Genomic DNA, 14,719 nt, shown 5'->3' on the forward strand with positions numbered 1-14,719 from the left:
TGATTGGGCAGGTCCAGCTCGGTTGGCAGATCCCCTGGTATTGACTAACCAGGTGGCCTTTGCCAAATGTGTATCCCAATTTTTGAATGTCCCAGCACCCATTGCTTTCAGTGTAGTCTTCAACAGTCCATTGTATCGTTCAACTTTTCCAGAGGCTGGTGCATGACAGGGGATGTGATACACCCACTCAATACCATGTTCTTTGGCCCAAGTGTCTATAAGGTTGTTTCGGAAATGAGTCCCGTTGTCTGACTCAATTCTCTCTGGGGTGCCATGTCGCCATAGGACTTGCTTTTCAAGGCCCAGGATAGTGTTCCGGGCGGTGGCATGGGGTACCGGATATGTTTCCAGCCATCCGGTGGTTGCTTCCACCATTGTAAGTACGTGGCGCTTGCCGTTGCGGGTTTCAGGGAGTGTGATGTAATCAATCTGCCAGGCCTCTCCATATTTATATTTCAGCCATCGTCCTCCATACCAAAGAGGTTTTGACCGTTTGGCTTGCTTGATTGCAGCACATGTTTCACAGTCATGAATAACCTGTGCTATAGTGTCCATGGTCAGGTCCACCCCTCGATCACGAGCCCATCTGTAGGTTGCATCTCTACCTTGATGGCCTGAGGTGTCATGGGCCCATCGGGCTATAAATAATTCACCTTTATGTTGCCAGTCCAGGTCCACCTGAGCCACTTCAATCTTAGCAGCCTGATCCACCTGCTGGTTGTTTTGATGTTCTTCAGTAGCCCGATTCTTGGGCACATGAGCATCTACATGGCGTACCTTTACAACCAGGTTCTCTACCCGGGCAGCAATATCTTGCCACAATGCCGCAGCCCAGATGGGCTTGCCCCTGCGCTGCCAGTTGTTCTGCTTCCATTGCTGTAGCCACCCCCACAGGGCATTTGCTACCATCCATGAATCAGTATAGAGATAGAGAACTGGCCACTTTTCTCGTTCAGCAATATCTAAAGCCAGCTGAATGGCTTTCACTTCTGCAAACTGACTCGATTCACCTTCTCCCTCAGCAGCTTCTGCAACTCGTCGTGTAGGACTCCATACAGCAGCTTTCCATCTCCGATGCTTTCCCACAATACGACAGGACCCGTCAGTGAACAAGGCATATTTCTTCTCATTTTCCGGTAGCTTGTTGTACAGTGGGGCTTCTTCAGCACGAACCACCTCCTCCTCTGATGATATCCCAAAGTATTTGCCTTCTGGCCAGTCCATAATCACCTCCAAGATTCCTGGGCGACTGGGGTTTCCTATTCGAGCTCGCTGAGCAATCAGTGCAACCCACTTGCTCCATGTAGCATCAGTTGCATGATGTGTAGAGGGGACCCTTCCTTTGAACATCCAGCCTAGTACCGGCAGTCGGGGTGCCAGGAGGAGCTGCGCTTCAGTACCGACCACTTCCGAAGCAGATCGAACTCCTTCATATGCTGCCAATATCTCCTTTTCAGTTGGAGTGTAGCGGGCTTCAGATCCTCTGTATCCCCGACTCCAAAACCCCAGGGGTCGACCTCGAGTTTCCCCAGGTTCTTTCTGCCAGAGGCTCCAGGTGGGACCATTCTCCCCGGCTGCGGTGTAGAGCACATTCTTTACATCTGGTCCTGTTCGGACTGGCCCGAGGGCTACTGCATGAACTATTTCCTGCTTAATTTGTTCAAAGGCTTGTCGTTGCTCAGGGCCCCATTCAAAAGCATTCTTCTTACGGGTTACTTGGTAGAGCGGGTTTACAATCAGACTGTAATTTGGAATATGCATTCTCCAAAACCCCACGACACCTAGGAAAGTTTGTGTTTCGTTTTTGCTAGTTGGTGGAGACATAGCTGTTATTTTGTTGATCACATCCATTGGGATTTGACGACGTCCATCTTGCCATTTTATTCCTAAAAACTGGATCTCTCGTGCAGGTCCTTTAACTTTATTCTGTTTTATGGCAAAACCGGCCTTCAGAAGGATTTGGACTATTTTCTTCCCTTTCTCGAAAACTTCTTCTGCAGTGTCACCCCACACAATGATGTCATCGATGTACTGCAGGTGTTCAGGAGCTTCCCCCTGCTCCAGCGCAGACTGGATCAGTCCATGGCAAATGGTAGGGCTGTGTTTCCACCCCTGGGGCAGCCGATTCCAAGTCTTCTGAATGCCCCTCCAAGTGAAAGCAAACTGTGGCCTGCACTGTGCTGCTAGAGGGATGGAGAAAAATGCATTAGCGATATCAGTTGTGGCATACCACTTGGCTGCCTTTGATTCCAGTTCATACTGGAGTTCTAGCATGTCCGGCACTGCAGCACTCAGTGGTGGCGTGACTTCGTTCAGGCCACGATAGTCCACTGTTAGTCTCCACTCACCATTAGACTTTCGCACTGGCCATATAGGACTATTAAAAGGTGAATGAGTCTTGCTGATCACTCCTTGGCTCTCCAGTTGACGAATTAGCTTATGGATGGGACTCAGGGAGTCTCGGTTGGTGCGATATTGCCGCCGGTGCACAGTTGTGGTAGCGATCGGCACTTGCTGTTCTTCAACCCTCAGCAACCCCACAACAGAAGGGTCCTCTGAGAGACCAGGCAAGGTAGACAACTGCTTAATGTCCTCTGTCTCCAAGGCAGCTATGCCAAAAGCCCAGCGGAACCCTTTTGGGTCCTTGAAATATCCTCTTCTAAGATAGTCTATGCCAAGGATGCATGGAGCATCTGGGCCAGTCACAATACGGTGCTTTTGCCACTCATTACCGGTTAGACTCACTTCAGCCTCCAATACAGTTAACTGCTGGGATCCCCCCGTCACACCATAAATACAGATGGGCTCTGGCCCTTTATAGCTTGATGGCATTAGAGTACATTGTGCACCGGTGTCTACCAAAGCCTTATACTTCTGTGCGTCTGACGTGCCAGGCCATCGAATCCACACAGTCCAATAAACTCGATTGTCCCTTTCCTCCCCCTGGCTGGAGGCAGGGCCCCTCTAGTCCTGGTCAGAATCTTCGTTTCTGTGTTTAAAGGACTGCCTGCTGGAAGTTGGAGCAGCAAACTTTTCAGAGAACTCCTTTTTCCCAATTGTTTTCCTTTGCAATTCACGTACCCGTGCCTCTAGGGTCGCAGTAGATTTTCCATCCCATTTTCTCATGTCCTCTCCATGGTCACGTAGGTAAAACCACAGGGTGGCGCGGTGTGTGTGCCCGCCATATTGTCTTCCTTGCATAGATGAACGTTTACCCCTAATAGCTGAGACACTGGTTTGTACAGGTGGGGAGGAAAATAATCTCTCTTCAAGTTGGTGGATCTTTTCAGAAAGTTTCTCCAAAGCATTCTCTTTTAGCTGGTGGACACTGGTTCGTTCAGGTGGAGGCGAAGATAAATTCTCTTTAAGTTGGTGGACCTCTTCAGAGAGTTTCTCCACAGCTGAGACACAGGCCTGTAGGGAAGAGGAGAGATTTCCTTCGTACTGCCGGAGTATTTTAGTCACTTCATTCACTGTGGGATTCTCCTCCGCTTTCCAGGCTAGTATTGCCAATGAGCTGGCATATGATGATGGTGCACTCTGTACAAACTTCCGCCACATGGGTAGTGTACACCGGACTGCATCTGGATCTGCGGATGTTTGTGCGTCGTCTAGGTCCTTATAAATTACTTCCCGTACGGCCAATTCCCTCAGGTACTGAATTCCCTTCTCCATGGTGGTCCATTTGCCTGGTAGACATACAAGTTCTTCCTTGAAGGGATACCTTTCCTGCACAGCTGACAGGAGACGCCTCCAGAGGCTGCGAGATCGTGCTCCATCTCCAATTGCTTTGTCAATGCATGCGTCCCTAGCAAGGGATCCCAGCCGCCTGGCTTCCTTGCCCTCTAATTCCACATAATTGGCTCCCGTGTCCCAGCACCGGAGCAGCCAGGTGACAAGCTGCTCGCCTATACAGCGACCAAAATCTTTTCGCACATCTCGTAGCTCACGCTGGTATAGAGTCCGGGTAGTTACTGTTGATTTTTCGACATCCTCATCCTCATCTTCAGTCTCCTGCACCTTTGATGGCCCAGCCTCGTCTTCACTATGCCCAGACTTAGCAGAAGACTGTCTGCGTTCTAAACGACCTGAGCCTCTATACCATTTTTTCACCTTGTCTACAGGGGCAACTTGCACTGCTACAGCTCATTTCTCTAACCCAGACACAGGGTCTGCCACAGGGGTTGGAATGCCCTCTGCGGGGTCAACTTGCACTGCTACAGCTCGTTTCTCTGACCCAGACACAGGAGTGGGAGCAGCTGCAGGAGCTGGAGCTGCTGCAGGGGCTGGAGTGGCTGCGGGAGCTGGAGCTGGAGCGGCTGCAGGAGCTGGAGCGGCTGCAGGAGCTGGAGCTGGAGCAGCTGCAGGGGCTGGAGCGGCTGCAGGAGCTGGAACTGGAGCTGGAGCGGCTGCAGGAGCTGGAACTGGAGCTGGAGCGGCTGCAGGAGCTGGAGCGGCTGCAGGAGCTGGAACTGGAGCGGCTGCAGGAGCTGGAGCGGCTGCAGGGGCTGGAACTGGAGCGGCTGCAGGAACCGGAGTGGCTGCAGGAGCTGGAGCGGCTGCAGGAGCTGGAGCTGGAGCGGCTGCAGGGGCTGGAGCTGGAGCGGCTGCAGGAGCTGGAGCTGGAGCAGCTGCAGGAGCTGGAGCTGGAGCTAGGTTGCTAGTAGCATCAATTGCAGCTCGATAGGCACAAGCCAGACCCCAGCACGCTACAGTGATTTGTGTCACTTTGGAACTGCCAGAGTCATGACACCTTTTTTTCAAGCATTCTGCCAGCTTTTTAGGATTTTGCAGTTGTTCAGGGGTGAATGTCCAAAACACTGGAGGTGACCACTGCTCTAGAAACCTGCCCATATCCTCCCACACTCCCTGCCACTCGCAACTATCCCGCCTCAAGACAGATCTCCGGATGAGATTCCTAAGTAGTTGTTTAACCCTCCACAAAACCTGAAGCGCATTCAGGAGACATAACAACAAGAGCAGGCTGGTCTGAATATCCCAAGGATATTCAACATCTCGGAGAACCACTGTAACTAGCTCGGGGGATAAGAGGGTGGTGGTGAAGGAGAAAGGGAGAGTGAACAGGTAGGGAAACATGTCTTCCCCTGTCCCCTTCACAGATTGGCTCCCTGACGAAAACAGGCAATAGGTGTAATTGCTAATAGTTTCCGAGATATGGGTTCCAAAGCATAGAGTCGACGTCAGTGCTGAGTACAAATACCAGGTTAAAGTCATGACCAGATATTTCATCATTTCATAAGCCATTGTTACACCGCACAGTACCATAACAATCTTAAACCAGGGCCCGGAAAGGATAAACAGTGCAACAGGGAGCACATACAGAAAGTAACGCACTATAAAGCTCAATTTGGAATACAGGTACAGCAGACTGGAGATTAAGGCAATCAACATCGTGACTAGCAACTATTAAGCAGGTCCAATACTTATACCAATTTTAGTTTAACACACTCTGGTCAAATTTGTCGATATCTAAACCCTTCGAGCCCCACGCTGGGCGCCAAAAGGGCTGTTGTGGTTTAACCCGGCTGGCAGCTAAACACCACACAGCCGTTCGCTCACCCTCCCCCCTCCCTCTCTGGGATGGGGGAGAGAAACGGGAAAGTGAAGCCGGTGAGTTGAGATAAAGACAGTTTATTAAGACAGGAATATAATAATAACAATAATAGTAATAATAGTGAAAATGATAATAGTATTAATAATAATAATGTGTAAGAAAACAAGTGATGCACAATGCAATTGCTCACCACCCGCTGACCGATGCCCAGCCTATCCCCGAGCAGCCGGCCCCCCACCCCGGCCAGCCACCCCTATATATTGTTTAGCATGACGTCAGATGGTATGGAATACCCCTTTGGCCAGTTTGGGTCAGCTGTCTTGGGTCTGTCCCCTCCCAGCTCCTGCTGCACCCCCAGCCTGCTCACTGGCAGGACAGAGCGAGAAGCCGAAAAGTCCTTGGCCTGGTGTAAACACTGCTCTGCAACAATTAAAACATCAGCATGTTATCAGCGCTCTCCTCATCCTAATCCAAAACATAGCACCCTACCAGCTACTATGAGGGAAAATTAACTCTGTCCTAACTGGAACCAGGACATGGTGAGAGCTCAGCTGTTGGTGACAATCCTAGAATACAGAATCTACATATAGTATAATACATTGGATGAGGGTGATACAAGTTATTTAGATGAAAATTCACTAATAAATTGGTTTATGATAACATGAGCTGCTTATAATTAAAGTGATTATAGTTCCACCCTACTTCTTAATGATAAATACAAAGAAGCTGGATGATCTACTGTACATTAGAGCAAGCTCTCAGTATAAAATACCTTCATTATTGCTAGTTTTTTAGCACCTGAAATTCTGAGTTCAATACTCTTCTGCAGCTGTTCTAAGAGACCATTACATCTTCTACCCAGTTATCAACTTCTTTATTTCTTTGCTTACTAAACCAATTTCTCCTTCACCTGCTTCTAGGTCTTTACACTCAGACCTCCAGAAGGTGTACCTGTGTTAGTATAGCTAACACAGTATAGTATAGTCTACAAACCTGCACAAGAGCCTTTCTTATATAAATTACATCTGCTCATCCACTCCCCACTATATTAGTAGGAAGTCTTCCTTAACATACCTATATTTACCTTTCATTTAAGATGAAAAAGAAAGGAAATGACCAGTTTTAATATCTATCCTAAATCAGAAGCCTTTAGCAAATTATTTAAAAAGTTGTAAGAGCTGTACGCTCTATAAACTCTTACCCCAAATAATCACTCACTGAGATTAAATTTTCCCTTACAATATTTCCATAGCTGTCACAGAGGTGAGATGTGAGTGCATTGTGAGTGTGAGTATGAACATTGACATAAATGTTCTGCTTGATGACTGAGTATTACATTCAGTCCAATGGCTCAGAAGGAAAGGAAGATGCAGATGGATAGCTTTGGGTGGTCATTGCATCAAGAAAATAATTTCTCACTCTTTTTCAAAGACTCCTTCCTTTTGTCTAATACAAACTGATTTTGAATCTCACCTTACACTAGCAAAACTGATAGGAAAACAAGAATAAAGTGTTACAACATTTCAAAAATGAAGCCAACCAGTCAATTATTTAGATACTTAATTTCATTAACAAGCTGCACTATACTACTGCAGACACTTCATGTACCTTTGTTCTGTAAATCAAACTTGTTGGATGTGAAAGCTCTCAGTAAGATCTTTAGTTCTATCACAATGATGATATAGCAGTCTTGATCTTACAATCTTCCCCTATATATATATATATATATAAAATAATAATAATGAAAAAATAAATGCAAAGCTTCTCAGTAGCATATGTACAGATAATGGCCAAATTTATCCTTTTATATTTCCAGCTACTTTATAGATATTAGAATAAAGGCAAATATTTCCCACTTTACTATTTTAAAGACTGACATTTTTACTCTTTTAAAGCCTACACAACCAAAAACTGACCTTGCCATTTCTGGCATTTTTTGCTCCAATTCATCAATATTTTTATCTTACCAAGGTGTTGTTGTTGTTTTTGTTTGTTTTGTATTTGTGTCTATGTTCTTTCCTTCTCTTCCCATCTCTCCATTTATTTCCTCTCCCTGAGTTTATTTTATTACCTTTTTACTCTTCTTGTTAGGAGTTCTGCTCTTAGGGGAACATTTTATAATGACTATAATCAGCAAAGAGACTAGATCCTCCAGAAATTTTGACTGCTCTTCTGCTATTGACATTACCTGCATATTCCTTCATTTCTCATCCTATATACCACATAGCACCAGAGAGAAACACACAGTCCACTTTCATTCTAGTGCCCATAACTGAGCTTTTCTTCACCGTCATGTGCTCTTTGCATATTTGCACATGGCCATTATGATTAAAGTCTTAATTGGCAATCCAGACTTGACACACAGCCCACAGTACTTGAAGATGAGAAGTGAACCTCACAGCTAAGAATTACTCAACCACACAACTCTGTCTAGTTAGAAGGACACATAGGCATTGAAACAAGACAACAACAACAACAACATTAATGGAAATTAGCATGAAGTTTGATAGGAAGTTATACAATTTTCTATTACATTGGATCTGGAAGAAGGTCTAGCTATAGAAAACAATCCCTCTGTTTAAATCTCTGTGCTTGACACAGAAAACACTGGTTAGTAGTCTACAGTCCCCCTCTGACCTTAAAAATCTATAACTCTGCAAATTTACTATAAAGAAATTATTAATCTCTCTAGTATCTGAAAATATAATCTAACACCAAATGTTGAATTAAAGATGCAACACTCAGAAGATAAAAGTAATTTGTTTCATTAGTACATACCCCACAAGGTACACAAGTACTTGTTTGAATAATAATGTTAATATTAGGAAAACTGTAGCATAATCAGTTGTGCTTCATTACACAATCTTACTATAGCTGCAGTATTTCAATTTGACTCAATTACATAGACAGTTAGTACTCTAAGGCAAAAACCAATTTATGCAAAAAAGCGCATTTTTTACTTCTCTGTTGGATGTGTCTTTGGAAATATTATTAAAAATCATATCAGGCATGTATAATAAGACATCTCAACATAGCAGTTACAAAACCCATTTTAGACACCTTTCAATGGAGAAGAATTCAATCATTTCATTTTTTAGTAGACTCATGGGTAACAAGTTGAGAATGTTGCAGAGACCAAAATTCCCTAGAAACTCTTTACACTAATTTATATTCACGCTCAGTCATGCCTATGAAAACAGAACTGCTGAAGTCAGAAACAGAACTGCTTTCATACTCATTTGGTCTTGGAATGAATAAGTATGACAAGGACTCTTGAAGATCTTCCGGCTTCCCTACAGTCCACAGAAAGGTGATTTAAATTTATTTATTTATTTATTTTTCTTTGAGTTGCATCTAGAGTCAAAAACAAACATCAACAATATAAAAACTACAAACATACCTTTTTCCCTATCAAGCCCAACACACACCTTCCCTTCCTGGCTCCCTCCCTACTGAATATATACAAGATTAGTTCATTAAGTTAAAATTAGCCTCCATGTCTGATTTGCAGTTTGTTACATTTGTTCAAATCTTGTATTTCCCATTTTCATTCAGGTAAAAAAATGTAAGCATTTTCAGTAAGACCTTCTAAAAATAGGCTTAAAATGAACAAATGAAAGAATATTACAGATGTAGATTTGCAAAAGGAACAAACTTCTCCTACTGACTCTTATCTTCAAAAATACATATTCCTCTTAGTTAACTAAGATTTCCTTGACAGGAAAATTTTTCTTCACCTCCTGTTATCAACCAGTGCTCTCAAAATCAGCAGTTTCATATTGGTGAAAATGACTATATAGGGTGCAAAGATTTATCTGTTCACATATAGTTGCAACAGACTTCTGGGAAGCATATTAAAAAAAAAAATAATAATAATAATATAAAAGCAGCATTCAGAGTACAGTGGAAAGTATGATTTCTTAAACTCAGATTGCTCTTGATAGGCCATTTTAGATATACTGAATGATTGTATACAGATAAAGGACAGGGACCATTTATGCAGAAGAAAGGGGACATTCTGTCTTTAATCTTGCATTAGCAAGAGCTGCTCTGATGCAGTTGCCATTGAGAAAACTCAGTTCAAAAGCAGAAATGAGGTAAGGGGAAGGGGAACTGGAAAAAAGGCACTTTGTGAACATCTATCCTGCCAGGACCAATCATCCATCCTTTATTTTACAGAACGTATCATACAAAGACAAGAATAGTATGTCCTGTGTCAAATCAATGAATCCAGCTCTTTGTCCTGTACTTCAGTAACCATTATGAAAGATTAATTTGCACAGTGTGCAACCAGACTTCAGTCCAATTATATTCCCAGGTAGCAAATTCTTGATCGTGTCTCAGCTCCAGGCAAGACAGGCAGAGGGCAACTCCAAACAGGCAGGGGCCAGCTTGAAGCTTGTAGGCCCAGACATAGTTCAAACCAAGGCTTATGGGCTAGCCCGCCATCATCACAGAGACTGCTGCAGTGACTTCAGGTTTATTCTCTGTGAACTTTTCACATTAATTAGGGCTTCAAAACTGAGCCAAAATGGGTATTATTTCCAACATTCTGGATTATTCTTGCTACATTTGTCTCCAAAGTTTTCACTAGTGAGTGGCAGAAGGTACCGTGCTGTCACTGATGCACAATTATGTCATCTTCAATCATCGTGGTGGTTGAACTTTACTGATTTTTTTGTTGTTGTTGTTGTTGCTTTTTTTTTTTCCTTTCTCTAAAAAGAAAATTGATTTACTAGTCAACTACATGTTACCCTCTCCAACGAATGTATCATATGCAGATTCAGGGATTGCTAACATATAATACTGGTATTTCATTCTTTTTGAAGTGGACAGAAGATGTAGTTTGGTAGTCTGGATGTGGAATCACTGCTTGAAAAACATAAAGGACCTTTGGAAACTTCTGCTTACCTTCTGCGTTTGCTTATACATTAGTTTGAAATTTCAAAGTCAACTGTCTTAAAAGTGGAAGATTGCTAGTCTTTTTTCAGTAATGAAATCTAGTAAACAATTTTCCTCCAATTGTTGCATTAAGTGCTGGGAAATAAAGGGCACAAAGTTTTAAAAGTGTAATTTGACTGTCAAAAATAGTCTCAGACACAAAAATAACAATTCATATGAGCAATCTGGAGAAAATATAAGTGGGAATTACCTAACCATTCCTCACAGAGAGGCACAACACTTCTTGCAAGTATAGCTCAATGACATCAACATTTATATGCTAGTTATTTATTTCCACTTCAGAGCACATGCAATTAGAGTTCTCTTGAATTAGGCACATAAAGCATATGTGTTGTTGTTCAGCACCAGAGTACCACAAACTCCAGATGTTGTTTTATTAAAGAGGACACACCTAGTTCATAAATGACGACAAAAAATAAGGCCATACCGTGCACTGAATACTACATTGTTCTGAAAATTTCCCAAGGAAATACAGTTAAGAGCTCCTCTTCTCTATCTGGAATGACTTCCTTAAAGCATGAGGTCACTGCTATGGCATCTCTCATCCCACTGATTTCTCCCTTATCAGCACCCCTGCCTCCATTGCAGTATGAATCTGTTCAAAGTCATCATTCACTGCTGTTACCGCTGATAACAATATTTTAGATGGAATATTTTAGTGAGAAAAAAATACTGTGTGTACTGAATTTTATGGACTTCTCATTTACACAGAAAAAGTGAGAGGCTAACCTCCTGCCCTCAACAAGAGACAGTAAACACAGCATACAAGAGCATCAAAAACGTGCCATCACATAACTCCATAAAAATTAGTCCATGTGCTCACACAAGCACAGTCCTGATTTTCATCTGCTGGATTTCTTTAAGATACTCTTATGTTGAGGACTGTCACTGTAACTCAGGTTACACAATAGCAGTTGTCCCTGAAACACACAGGTCGCACAAAGCCATAACAAATTCAAACTACCATCTAAGCATCTACACCACCTCCAAGCTCATTCTGAAGCTGCAATGGTGACTATAGGTAGCCAAGGAAGCTGTAGCAAGTTGTATCAGGCACATCCCACTTAACAAGCCTGATATGACAAAAACAAAACAACAACAGCAAACAAACAAAAACAACAACAAAACAAACAAGCAAATGAAAACAAACAAACAAAAAAAACACAACCAAGATATTCTAGAAGTGAAAGATATCAATCAGTTTATGAGTTCCCCTTATAAACTACAATACCTTTGAATACACTGAGATTTGAATACCATGTGTTTACTGATAAACAGCTCAGGGTTCACCTTACATTTAAGTCCAAGTTAAAAAAAAATAAAATAAATCCCTTCACTACCTAATTCCTCAAGGAAATCAAAGTAGTAATTCTTATTAAGAAAGACACAACATAACAGACCTCTACAGAGCACATGTCTACAGCCACAGAACAGCAGAAGGCAAGTTAAAAGCATGGGTTCAAGACCTACCTCTGACTACATTCTTCAGAAGGCTCAAATGCAAATTAGACAAAAAATATATATCTATATATATATTTATGTTCTGCAAGCAGTCATCTGCAGAAGAAAAGAATCATATAAATTATAACTCAAGAACAACCAAAACCAGATACTTACCTACAGCTCTGAATAAAACACCTGCAGAAGATGATAGTTTTTCCCCCTGCTAGTAGCTGGATCTGCTACTAGTGAGTCCTGAGGCACCTCCTCTGGCCCGAGCAATTCCAGGCCCTTTCTGTCACTTCAGTTCACCCTTTGCTTTTAATTTCTGTTAACTCTTTTATCAAAAGAAGCTCTTTTCTGTTTAGTACTTTGGCACGACCACAAACCTAATCTTCCTGGGAAAAGCAGCTATTCTGTTCCTCTATACTGAATGCTTGATTTTAAACCTTCTGGCATTGCTTTCTGGCAGGAATTGCTAACTAGGAACATGGTTTGAAGCCAGAAGTGATTCAAATAGAAGAAAAATCTAATATCTCCAGTTGTGATGCTAATTAGAAACCAAAAATAATTGTCTTTGTTTGTAGGTCATGCCATATTTTAGACATGAATGCAGCAAAATGATGTATGTGAGCAGGTCCCTTTGTGACTTCCCAGAACTATAGGAAAGAAAAGAAAATGACTGTGCAGAATAGTTTGAATAATTAAGGGCCTTAATTAGAAAGTAGAGCTATGCTTCCAGCATCGATATAATTTTACCTTGCATCCATTAAGAAACATGTCTTCCAGTTTCCCTCCAGGTTGTCATGAAACAAAGCTTTATGCTTTTGTATGTGTCTATTAAATTAAAAATACTATGTATTTAAGACTTGAAACTTAATTTAATTAATTATTGAAGTATTTGTTAATTCTAATCTCATGACTTGTCTCATTTAATAATTCATTAATGGGAAATATCACCTAGTCACAACTAAATTCTCTTTAAGTACTTACCTTAAGCTCTTAAATCAGAATCAATCTTTTTGTTTTCTTCCATTTAAAATATTTAATGTTCTTTGTTTACTTCACAAGGTGCAGTGGTTTTACTCAGCTGGGCAGCTGGGCTCCACCACAACCGCTCTCTCGCTCCCACTCCTCAAAATGAAAGGGAGAGAAAATATTCTGAAAATGGCTCAAAGTTTGAGATAAGGACGGAGAGATCACTCAACAGTTATTGTCACAGGCAAAACAGGCTCAATATGGGGAGATAAATATAATTTATTACCTATTACTGACAAGTAATGAGAATAATACTAAAAAACAGTGAGAAACTCAAAACAAACTAAGAATACCTTTCCTCCACCCATCCTCTTCTACATTCTCCCAAGGCAATTACAACCACGATTTTTTTTCAGATGTTGACCAATGTATCCAGTTTTCAGAAATAATTTAAACAATTTAAATTTATTGCATTAATTCAGTTTCAAATACCTCATTGGTACTTCTACAAAGGAGTTCCTCAAAAGTACCAAATATGTTAAGATTTTTGACATTTCTGCTCTCAAAGTTTTAGAGTTTTTTTTGTTTTTTTTTTTTTTTGTTTGTTTGTTTTTGTTGTTGTTGTTGTTGTTCTAGAATTCAACTTAAGAGCTCTTGTTCCTTACCTCCCACAATTCCACTAGATGAAATGTGGATTGATCTGTAATAGTTATACTACTTCAGTTCTGGGAATTTCCAGGCTATATGTTTTTGTTTTTTTTTTGTTTGTTTTGTTTGTTTGTTTGTTTTTTATTTGAGACCATTATACAATGCTTATTGATTTAGATCAGTGACATTTATCATTCAGAAAAGTTTGCTGATGGTACATAAGGAATCCATCTGAAAGGTAAGCTACTAAATATTTTATACTGTAGCTTCTTTGAGTTCCTTTCAAATTTTCAGACAAGAACAATATCAAAGTAACAACCTATCCAAATGGGAGCAAAATACGTTTTTAAGCATTGCTCGTACTTTCAGAAAGAACATTGCTCAAGGCTGTTTCTGAATCTACATACACACACATACATACATATTTCTACCACAGAGCTGAAAGGAGTTAAAGCAACCTAAAGTAATCTGGCTAAGATAATATCGATGAATCATCGGTGACTTTAACGATGTTTTATTTTAAATGTAAGTATTGCCAATTCATCTGTGAGATAAGAATACTATATATGTATATCTTTCATGAAAGCTCTTTCTTACTCTAGAAAAGTGATGAAATATGACATCTTTTGCTAAAATCAGAGCAAACATAAGGCTTATGTAATTGGTGTTGACTAAAAAGACTGTAACCTGAAGCTAAAGACTTTAGCTAAAAGCTGCATGAAACTAAAACAGAGTAAGACATGGGTGCCTATAGTGTACTTTGAAAAATCCAGTGTTCTTTTTCGAATTGTATTCAGGCCTAAAACCTGCTTTTCTGTCTCTCATGTTACTGAGAAAAAAAAAAATGAAAAAAGAAAAAAAAAGAGAGAGAGAGAGAGATTGAAAGTAAACAATAATATGGAGCTTTTAGAAAATATTTGAGAGATCCAGCATCTGTAATGTCTTACTTTTAACTGATGTTGTTCATGGAAAAGAAAAAAAAGAAAAAGAAAAAAAAGATACTACACATAGCAACCACCATTAATTAAATTGAGTGAATATTGTACATTTTCAAAATCTTTTCTATTTATATGAGAACTCAGTAATTTACTATACACTGGTAGTAAATATCACAAC

The sequence above is a fragment of the Anser brachyrhynchus genome (genome assembly GCF_964034855.1).
Source record: "Anser brachyrhynchus genome assembly, chromosome: 2".
NCBI classification, from domain to species: domain Eukaryota; kingdom Metazoa; phylum Chordata; class Aves; order Anseriformes; family Anatidae; genus Anser; species Anser brachyrhynchus.